Consider the following 9,931-nt stretch of genomic DNA (forward strand, 5'->3'; position numbering starts at 1 on the left):
GCATCATGGAAGTTATAAACTAGCTACCCGCTGGACAGAGCCTGAGGCCAATGATAATGTGTTTGGTTTATATCCACAAAATATTTGTTGTTGTTATTTTGAGACAGGGTCTCTCTGTAGCCACAGCTGACCTGGAACTCACTATGTAGACCAAGATGGCCTCAAACTCACAGAGATCCACCTGCCTCTGCCTCCCAAGTGCTGGGATTAAAGGCGTGTGCCACCATGCCTGACAATATTTTATTTTTTATTTTCTGTGTATGCATGTATTGCATGCATGTATGCACCTGTGTCGTACAATGCCCAAGGCGGTCAGAAGAGGGTGTTGGATCCCCTAGAACTGGAGTTACAGACAGTTGTTAGCTGACATGTGGGTGCTGAGATTTGAACGGGGTCTTCTGCAAGAACAGCCAGTGTTCTTTAACCACTGGGCTTCTCTCCAGCCCCCATATTAAACTTATACTTTGAAAATTATGAACATATACTACGCTATGGTTAACTGAATTCATGTTACAATGTAACTTTCTGGAAAAATTAAGTGTACAAATAAGAAATTTCTAACAAAGGTTGGTGTCATCTGAATAAATGACAGAGAAGCAGGAGGTCTGTGAATTTAAGGTCAGCCTAGGGCTATGTAGTAAAATTCTATCGCCAAGGGAAAAAAAAAAGAAAGAAAAAAGGGGGCTTGAAGAGATGGCTCAGCAGTTAAGAGAGTGTACTGCTCAAGGATTCCAAGTTCAGTGCCCAATACCCATGTCAGATAGTACCTCCAGCTCTAGGGAATTCAATGCCCTCTTTTGGACTTTACAGGCACTGTACTCAGGTGCACATATCCACATACACATATATACATAATTAAAATTTTTAAATAATATTACCAAAAAAGGAAAAGAAAAAGAGGTTCCTGGGCAACCTTAATCTGAAAGCTAACCTAGCCAATTTCCATATCACACTGCCTAGTAGTCATTGTTCTCCATTCCTTCTGTAAATCCTGCAGCCCAGCTGATGCCTAAGGAAGCTAGAAGATCAGATAGGACTTCTTTCTGTTCCTGCCCACAGCCAAGTCTGCTTAACAGGTAAACTGTGTTTATCATCAAATATTAGTTAAATCAGCTCTATCTGTTGCAGTTTTGAGACTGTTAAATGTACATAAGATGATCAAATAATTTTAAGAGAGCTATACGTCTGAAAACTAAGCCAAATGCTTTGTAAATAGCTTCTTCCTTTTTCGTCTTCTTCTTCTTTGCTGGAAAGATGGCACAGCAGTTAAGAGCACTGGCTGCTCTTGTAAAGGACCAGAGTTCAGTTCCCAGCATTGAACATGGTGGCTAACCATCTTTAACTTCCATCCATGCATTCAAAACTCATACACATAAAAAAAAAAAGGCCCACAAAAACTCAAACTAGACAAAAACATCACAGAACTTGGAAAATGCATAAGAAGCCCAATCTTAGCTGAGGAACTATTAACAGCTGATCACTGCTGGATGAGGGAGAGCTGGTCTTCTTTAAGGGAGTGATGCTAGATAGGCTGCCCAGGCACCAGTGATGAACTCACACTGAGGGACATCTGAGAACATTTGATTCCATAGACCTTACATATATGACAAAATACCTAAAATCCAGGGCAATGGTGAGAAAAGACAGTGAAGGGATCTAAATATAATTAAGATGTATTATATGAAATGCACAAAAAATTGACAAAAATATATATTTAAAAATTAAGAATATTTTACAACCATGTTTTTAAAAAGTCCTGATTTTGGCCCCTATACTACAGTTGTGATAAATACAAAATACTGGAATAGTTTCAAAAATGAAGAGTATTGTGTAAGATACCTACAAAACCATCTAAGTTTTTATTCCTCTTTAAAAACCCCAAATTATGCCAGGCATGGTGGCTGACAACTTTAGTCCCAGCACTCAGGAGGCAGAAGCAGATGGATCTCTGTGAGTTCAAGGCCAGCCTGATCTACATAGTGAGTTCCAGGTCAGTTGGGGCTACAGGGAGACCCTGTCTCAAAAAGATGCCCCCCAAAAGAAACCCAAATTATACACTACCTAGACAGTATTTTCAAGAAAGACTGAAAACAAGAACAAAGAAAAGACTCCAAAGCTGTAATTAGCATAGCCAAAAAAGAACTATGGAATGTGAGACAGTGCAGATGACAGAGACAACACGTGGCATCCCTCTATCACTCTGCACTATCTGTACCACACACCCCAAAACAAAGAAATTCAAGGTCAGCCTTAACTATACAGAGTTCAAGGTAGTCTGGGCTACACAAGACCATCTCCAAAAAATACTCTTCAGAGGAGGCATGGTGGCTCACATCTGTAATCCTAGCACTCTGGAGGTAGAGGCAGGAAGATCAGAAGTTCAAGGTAATCTATAGCTACAGATTCAGTCTGAGGCCACCCTGGACTACATGAGACTCTGCCTCAAAAACAAAAAAAAAAAAAACAAAACAAAAGATTTGAGCCAGAGTTCCTAGACTAGAATCTCTGTAAGGAAAGACATTTCTTAAAACACTTTTTATACAGAGTGAGCACACTGCATTGACTACTAATTAGTAAACCTAGGAAAGTAGACAAGATACTTGAGCTAGTCATAATTCAGAGAAAATAACTTAAACATTATTATACTTACCTAGACTGGTCTGTCTTCCATTATCTGAACAAAAGTAATACCTAAGTGCAGAAACACATCTAACCAAATTTATCTCCTTCAGCAATTTCAAGAATAAAGCATCCCTCTAGCACCTAAAAGGTGAAAGTAAAAGGATAGGAAGTTCAAGTCTATGCCAAGCTACAAAAGACTGTCTCAAAAATAAATAATACATACATACATACATGCCCAGCATGGTGGCACACGCCTTTAAACCCAGCATTGTGAAATCAAGGCCAACCTGGTATGTACAGGCTAGCTGGGCCTACAGGGAGACCCTGTCTCAAAAAAAAAAAAAAAAAAAAAAAAAAAAAAAGAAATGGAAGGCTGGGCATGGTGATGCACACCTTTAGTCCCAGCACTTGGGAGTCAGAGGCAGGTGAAGCTCTGTGAGTTCAAGGCCAGCCTGGTCTACACAGCAAGTTCCAGGCCAGTTGGGGCTACAGGGAGACCCTGTCTCAAAAAAGAAAAAAGAAAAGGGAGGGAGGGAAGGAAGGAGGGAGGGAGGAAGGAGAAAAGAAAGAAAATCATCCCAACCTGAGGAAAAGACTCAGTGGGTAGGAATGCTTGCTCCCTAAGCTTGACTGAGGACCTGAGTTCAAATTCCCTACACTCACACAAAAAGCTGTACATGGCTGTATATGCCATTAACCCCAAGATTTCAGGGGCAGATAGCTGAATCCCAATAGTTCCATGGTCAGCCAGCCTGGCACAAACAGTAACCTTCCAGTGCAGTGAGAAATCCTGTCTCAAGGCTGTAAAACAGAGCAAAAGAGGAAACCACCCCATGCCCCGCTCTAGCTTTAGCATGAGTACACACAAAAGAGTACACAGAACACTTGTGTATGTACCACACAAGCACAGACACACACAAGTAATAAAAAATAAATAAAGGTATCCAAAATCCATAAGGAGTGGCATGGGTCTTTATGCATAATAAAATTGTCCTAATTCCAGAGCTGGAAGCTTCCATACTGTCAGAAGTAGGTATAAGGGGCTGGAGAGACAGCTCAGAGGTTAAGAGCACTGGCTACTCTTACAGAGGACCTGGGTTTCATCGCCAGCATCCACATAGTGGCTAATAACTGTCCTTAACTCCAGTTCCAGGGGATCCAAGGTCCTTTTATGGCCTCCACAGGCATGAATGCCCACATGCACTTATATGCATGCAGGCAGAACACTAATACACATAAAAATAAATAAATCAAAAAAAATTTTAAGTAGGTATAAAATTCAGGTTACAAACATCTAAACTGAGAGTGTAGCTCTGTGGTAGAGTACTTGCTTAACACATTCCAGGCCCTGGGCTCCATCCTTGGCATTGAATGAGAAAAAAGGATTCTCTAAATTCTAAGCAATAAAAAAATAAAAGGAAATTGTTTTATCAATGAGAAACAAATTGAGACACTCTCCCTGCTCTGGGCTGCAGGAGGCCAGCCTGCTCTATGTGGTGAGACCATGTCTCAACAAAAAAGATGAACTGCCACTACTGTCCCAGAGGTTTTCATCTTTGTTCTCTTACAGCTTTGGAAAACAAAAACAGAGAAAGCTTTCAGCCTTAAGCATAGCAGTTTTTACTACACAGTTGTTGGCGGGGGGGGGGGGGGGGGTTTTAAATATATGGGTTTTTTTTCCCCCAATTTGTGCGAGAGGAATGGTCTTGGAGTCAAACTAGCTGGGCCTCTGGAACAGACGCTTCACCACAAAATTAGAGAACTATTAATGTAACTGCTTCAAGTGTTCCTTTTCACCCACTGTATTATGAATGAGATGTTTATCCTGACATATTTTTTCCATTTATTTATTTATTTTCGTCTTTTTGAGACAGGGTCTCCCTGTAGCCCCAGCTGGGCTGGAGCTGGCTATGTAGACCAGGCTGGCCTTGATCTCAGAGATGTGCCTGCCTCTGCTGGGATTAAAGGTATGTGCCACCATATATGGTTGACATCTCTATTTTTAAGTTCCTGTACTGATAATGTTGAAACCACATCCAATGTACAAAAACTCTTCTCTTTCTTTTTGTGTATGAGTGTATTGCCTGCATGTATTTAAGTGCATCTGGATCATGTAGTGCCCCTGTAGGCCAGAAGAGGGTGTCAGATCCCCCAGAACTGGAGTTACTGACAGGTTGTTAGCTGCCATGTGGATGCTGGGAAGAATAAGTCCTCTGGAGGAACAGACAGTGCTCCTGACAGCTGAGCCATCTCTTCAGTCCCCAAATACTCTTCTTAAAGTCATCTTTCAGTCAGGTATGGTGGCAGGCACCAATAATTCCAGAAGGATCACCTCAAGTTCACCAGCCTGGGATACAGAGTGGGAGTCTGTCTCCAAAAAGTCTTTCACATATAGAATCCATCATTTCAATAAACTAAAAACTTTTAAAAAAATCATTTATTAGCCGGTCATGGACCTGTAGTCCCAGCACTTGGGAGACAGAGGCAGGCAGATCTCTGCGAGTTCAAGGCCAGCCTGGTCTACATAGTAAGTTCCAGACCAGCTGGGGCTACAGAAGACCCTGTTTCAAAAAGACCAAAAAATTAAAATAGTGTGTATTTTGGGCCAAGTGTGAGACTGAGGACAACCTGTCTACATAGTGAGTTCCAGGCCAGCTGGGGCTACAGGAAGATCCTGTACCAAAAAACTAAAAAACAAAATAAATACTCCAGTATTTCAGGCTTATTTCCTTATTGACCAATATAAAACTGCTCTAAAAGATAAAGCCTTTTGGTTCTCTCTCTTGGCAGCTTGTACAGTGATGGGCTGTTGAAAGTTCATATTGTTTAGTTTTAAGAAGTCTATCCAAATGGGATATCCAAATGGGACTGGAAAGATGGCTCAGCTGCTAAGAACTCTTCCTGCTCTTCTGGAGTACTTCAGTTTGATCCCCAGTGCCCAAAAGAGGCCCACAACCAGCTTCAGGGGATCCCACACCTTCTTCCAGCCTCCAAAGTGCACCTACACATACATGCATACACACACATATACACATACATTTTTTAAAAATATTTTTTATTTCATGTGTATGAGTGTATTGACTGAAAGTTATATAAGTGCATTCGTGTCCTGCAATGCCCATGGAGGTCAGAAAACAGTGTCAGATTCCCATGGAACTGGAGTCAAGGTCGGTTGTTAGCCTCCATGTGGGTGCTGGGAATTAAACCCAAGTCCTCTGCAAGAGCAGTCTGTTCTCTTAACCACTGACCCATCTCTCCAGCCCCGTAAGTTTTTTAATTAAATGAATCTTTCAAAAAAGGAAGTTTATATAAATGGGGCATTTGAGAGTTTCCCAATAGGCTACCTACTTCAACAATAACCTGGCTCAATTTTCTGACGCATTACTTACTTGATAATATCGTTAGGAGAAACAAGGTAAGAACGTTTATATTAGTAAAGAGATGCAGTCAAGATTCCTACCTTTGTTTCTACTTTTTGAGTAAATGCCATAATTCTAAGCAAGAGTTTGTAACCATGCAGGGTTTGTAGGAAACCAGGCTAGCTAGTCTATCACCTATGATGTTGGTGCAGTGTGTCAAGTTTGGTGGCACACACCTTTTAGTCCCAGCACATGGGAAGCAAAGGCAGGTTGCAAAGCCAGCCTGGTCTACATAGTGAGTTCCAGGCCAGTTGGGGCGAGAGAGAGGGAGAGAGAGAGAGAGGGAGAGAGAGAGAGGAGAGAGAGAGAGGGAGAGAGGAGAGGAGAGGAGAGGAGAGGAGGAGAGAGAGAGAGAGAGAGAGAGAGAGAGAGAGAGAGAGAGAGTTTAAAGTTTAACGTTCAGACTTAAAGGGTACTCTAACTTTCAAAGCGAATAAATTTGTTATCCAAAAAGGCTCAGAACTAAGAGAAAAATGTGGACACAAGCTATTATTGTAATCTGATATTCAAAGCAAGGTTTGCACCCCGATCTGTCACTGCAAACTGCTAGCTGCTGCACAGAGTAGGGCTGAGAAGCAACTGCAGAGGGTGGTGGTCCGGCAGGGGAGCGGGTGGAGTTGGGACTAGCCAAGCCTGTCCAGCTTTGCGCTCTGGGAGCTTCAGCAACCGCCAACCCAAAGACTACCCAGCCGGGGCGCCACCTCGACCTGGGTGGAGCCACCGGGGCGCCGGCTTCGCGGCCAGCACCGTCTCTATGGTGCGAGGACTGAGGTGCTGAGGACACGGGCCGTGTCACTGTCTACACTGCGCGGCGAGGACCCGCGTGGCCGTCCTCCTCGCTCCGGCCTTCCCGACTGCGAGGCCCGCAGGCTTCCTGAAGTGAGGCTTTCCAAGTACGACCAAGTTCGAAGCGCCCGCTGCGGGCTGGGGAATTTCGAGGTCACTCGGCGGCAGCCGGGAGCAGAAGGAACGGGTGGTGAGGTACACGGCCCAGACCGGACCCGACCGGATAGGACCAAGTCGGGCGAGTGGCCGCGTCCCAGTCGCCGACTCCGCTCCGCCCCTGCGCCCGCCCGCCCGAACTGTGATGCGAAGACGGCGCGCCACTTACCGCCGCAAAGAGATTTACGTAGCGGACTCGTCACTGATTACGAACTGGAGGAGGTGGGGACGCCTAGCCTCACCGCGGCTCAGAGCGGCCCCACGTCGCGCCCACGTCAGCTCTGATGCGGTAGTCGCGGACTCCTCGCAGACGCGAACCAAAAGCCGCGGAGCAGCGGACAGAACCACGTCCTAGAGCCCCGCCCTCCCTTCCCCCACGGCCACCGCGGGAGGTGGGGGGGACGGATTGGGGGAGGTGCGGGCTCAAACTCTGCCCCCTGCCGGCCTGCCGTGGGATTGCAGTGTTGACAATCCAACAGTCCTGTAGAGCGGGGGACGGGGGCGGGACTGGGCGGGGACGGGGGCCTGGGCAGTGAGCGGGGTTATGGGGGATAGGGCGGGGCTTGTTTGAGGAGCTAGTCTGGATAACCAGAAGATAGGGTGCGGGAAGCCGCAAGCTGCGTCCACTACGCGTGCGTCGAGAGGCCCATTTTACGCCAACTAAGGCAATGAAGGCTTGCGAAGCTTCCTCCCAGGCCATGTCATTCCCAGACAGATGTTTAGGGTAGCTACGGCGATTAGTCTCAGACCCCCAGGGAGGAGGTTCAGTCCGGAACAGAGGCTCCTACTCCCCTCCCACTGGGCGGTGTTCACGGTCCTGGAAGACCCCTTCCGGCCCCGGGGCTTCCTCCCCGGGGACTTATCTGCCTCCAAGTCGCCTAAAACAGCGATAGACCCCTACGTTGAAGCGTGATAGAGGAGAATAGGTGTTTTGGTTAAAAGGAAAGCTAAAAAGCTAATTATAACGGAGAGTTGAGACAGGGTCTCCCTGTAGCCCCAGCTGCCCTGGAGCTCGCTATGTAGACCAGGCTGGCCTCAAACTCATAAAGATCCTCCTGCCTCTGCCTCCCAAGTGCTGGGATTAAAGGCGTGGGCCACCACACCGGGCTTCTAACGGAGAGTTTTAAAGGAAACCATAGGCTTTTGCATAAGGGATACATTTGTAGCCTGTGATGCAGTCCTGTTGTAAACTATTGTGGAGCAACCTGAACTTGATAAAATCAGGCAGGACTAGCCCACTGAAGGGAAGGGCGTTCAGCCCAAAAATAAACCTCTGTGCAGTACAGGGAAAACTAAAAACTAAGCCAAAACTTTCAAGACTGCTGGTCTGGAAATCACTAATGAAAAGTTGCTGAGGAAAAAAAAAATGCATATAACAAGGTAGCTCAAGTCAAATGACAGAGTACTTGGCCAAAGATGTATCAGCCGCAGAGCACATATTTAGGTGCCAAACTCAAGACCCAGCGTTTTGCGTTTTGTTGACACACACACCCCCACCATGGATGCTGGGGGTGGAGCTGAGAGGAGTTACCCTGTAGAGTGAGAAAATCCTGCTTTTAACTTGGTTTGGGGCAACCGAAACTACTTAGCATTGTAATGTATACAAACAAGTCAGAATAAAACCGGATCAGTTTACTTAACAGTTTTGACAAGGCCAGGATTCTAAAGTTCTGCTTTCAACGTAACAGACATTGCCTGCCATCACCTTTGTAATTTTAATTTTTTATTGAAATTTTTGTGTATTTCATACAGGAAATCATCTTTATATGCCCTTCCCCTTTGACACCCTCTCATAGCCCCTCCACTGGAGTTCATACGTTCTGTCATTTGTTAGGGCCTATCATAATGTCCCCTGATGTCCCTCAGTGCAAGTTCATCCACTGGGATCTAGTCAGCCTATCTAGAGTTGTTCCCGTTAAGAAAATCAGTTCTTCCTACCCAGCAGTAATCAGCTGCCAAAAATTCTTTCACTAGGATTGGGGTCTCTGTCCATTTCCACAGTTCTGTGCTGAGTTTTTGTCTGCTTGAGTTTGCATTGGGTCTTGTGCATTCTGACACCATTGCTGTAGGTTCCTACGAGAAGAGTCCCGGGAGGCTGTGGAACTCAGTAATTATCTCAGTGACTAGTATACTTGTTTATAAACTTAAGGATCCATTTTTGCACATGGTAAATTATATTTGTCTGGGAATGTGACAGCCATGGATTTTTCTTGAAGATCTACAACCTCTCCAGCTATGTGTCTTTGGCTAGGTTTGCAGTACCATACATGGGTTTCCTCCCATTGAGTGGGCTTTAAATCCAATTAGGTGGCTGTCGATTACTCCCAAGATAAAAACTACTGACTGGGTGTGGTAGCCCACACCTTTAGTCCCAGCAGTCAGGAGGCAGATGCAGGCAGATCTCTGTGAGTTCAAGGCCATCCTGGTCTACATAGTTCCAGGGCAGCTAGGGCTACAGGGAGACCCTGTCTTAAAAAAAGAAAGGAAAAAAAGCCAAAAATAAAAAGGGCCACTACTGCACCAATGTCGTTTGCTGTCCTGGCCATTGATGTGATTTTTAGGCCTTGAAGCTAGGGTTGGACCATTGATTGATGTACCAGCTTGCATAGTGCTCTCCAAAGCTATGAGAGCTAGCCTTCAGGGGAGGTGGCTTCCAGGTCAGTTCTAGCACCATTGCTCCAAATCCTGTGTCCAAGTATGTCCTGTCTTCAGTGATAGGGTCTTAACCTTCAAGTTCTGGGAGGCAATCAAGGGCTGTGGCAATAGCCTATATAATTTTGGGAGTCTCTTGGAACACCCTGGCCAACAACTCAAAGGAAGGTTTCTCCTATCTGACACTGTTTCTTGTTATGTAGTCTTCAGCTATACTTATGAACTCATGTAGAGATATTGTATGTGTAACTCTTCAGTAGGTTTTTGGACTAAGTTACAGAAAAATTTCATCAAGT

General features: G+C 45.2%; 1 protein-coding gene across 1 annotated transcript in view; it reads right to left on the reverse strand.

Annotated features, from left to right (window-relative positions):
* Crem (cAMP responsive element modulator) overlaps window positions 1-7,390 on the reverse strand; it is a 74,382-nt gene extending 66,992 nt beyond the window's left edge. Inside the window, exon 1 of the mRNA XM_017798378.2 lies at window positions 7,153-7,390. The gene's annotated coding sequence lies outside the window, so the exon portion shown is untranslated. The remainder of the gene's footprint in view (window positions 1-7,152) is intronic.
* Between the last annotated feature and the right edge of the window lie 2,541 nt (window positions 7,391-9,931).

Source organism: Nannospalax galili, unplaced genomic scaffold (assembly GCF_000622305.1).
Source record: "Nannospalax galili isolate Female #2095 unplaced genomic scaffold, S.galili_v1.0 scaffold1937, whole genome shotgun sequence".
In the NCBI taxonomy this organism is placed as follows: Eukaryota; Metazoa; Chordata; class Mammalia; order Rodentia; family Spalacidae; genus Nannospalax; species Nannospalax galili.